This window comes from Notothenia coriiceps, unplaced genomic scaffold (assembly GCF_000735185.1).
Source record: "Notothenia coriiceps isolate Sejong01 unplaced genomic scaffold, NC01 NC01_scaffold00006205, whole genome shotgun sequence".
NCBI classification, from domain to species: Eukaryota; Metazoa; Chordata; class Actinopteri; order Perciformes; family Nototheniidae; genus Notothenia; species Notothenia coriiceps.
Genome location: NW_011338906.1, coordinates 2,035 through 3,502, shown reverse-complemented (window position 1 = coordinate 3,502; position 1,468 = coordinate 2,035).

Here is a 1,468-nt window from a genome sequence, read left to right as displayed (position 1 = left end):
GCCATTTTGTGTGCGTGCGCGAGTGAGAGCGCACCGGTACCGGAGATCGTTGTTGTTAGCTTCTGGTGCTAGCGAGCTACGCTAACGGATATAAGGAGTTTTTTCAACAACAAAGTGGAGGAGAGTCCTCTCCTGTCAGAATGAGAGACTCAGTGAGCTAAAGGACTCTCAGTGTTATCTCAGTGGGTCTCAACGTTTTGGCACATTAATGTAAACATTATTTCCGAGGCCCACGTTTATATGATCATTATAGTTATAAAAAAATAAGAGAATAAATTAAAAACAGGTATGAAATACTATATGACATTAAAAAAAGAATAACGTTAAAAAGGGAGTGATTTGTAAAATATCCATAAAGAAAAAGTAAATCTGTTTACAGTTCTGTTTCAAATGGGTGTTGAGAGATGTATCCATAGATCTCTTCATGTTGCTCTCAAAGTGCACCAGATTGATGCTTTTAACTTCAATATTTAAAAATCTTCCCAGGGGAGCTTGCCCCCTGACCCCCCTATGTGAGGTCCACACACCACCTATAAAAATAACACTTTACCCCTGCTTACACCTATATGCCGTGAGCTGATTATCGAGCCTTCATTGTAACAGTCGCGGGTACACTGTGTGTGTGTGTGTGGGGATTGTTGCAGTAGAACATTCCACTGTAGCGACCAGTACATTAATGGGAAACCCTAAATGTTTGAGCACCCTCTATGAAACGTCAAGCTACCCCACAGCACCCCCAAAATAGAATCTCTGGCGCCGCCACTGAGCCTGACTATTTGTGTTGGGGGGGCCCGACTTTTTTTTTTCTCCAAAGGGGGGGCCTGACAGAAAAAGTTTGAGAACCACTGGATTAGGGTAAAACCCAGATTACAGAATGATAGTTGCCCCCAGCAGCCTGTAAAACTTGGACCAAAATGTCAGAGGTGAAGACTCAGTCACTGGGAAAACCATGCAACCTAAACACATGTTGCAACATCACTTCAGCAGCTTTTTTGGTGGTGGGTAATTTGGATGTGGAATGAGAAGACCAGGGCAAGGATCGACAAATAATTGGCAAAGAGTTGATAAAGGCCAGAGGGACCTGGGTGAGAGCTCTTATGGGTAGAACAGACTTGAAAAGAAGGGATGAATCCTGTTGTGTCTACATCCACGGATGACCACCAGAGGCATTGTCGAAGAAGCGGTTGAGTATGTCTAACCTACCTCTAATGGAGAACCTCAGCATGGAGAATGTCATTTTGACATGCACACGAAGCAGTCTTTTTATATTTTAGTTCACGGATGTCATTCAAATCAAATATTTTGTTAAATGTGCAGTTCTCTATGTGTCTGTATATTTTAGATGATCTAAATTGTTTGCCCGTAATATATTTGGATGTTACTTTAAAAAGAAACACATATCAAAACTCAAAGAGTTTTAATTAAATATGCATTGCCTGGCCATCTTTTTGTCATTGTTTTGCTTGTT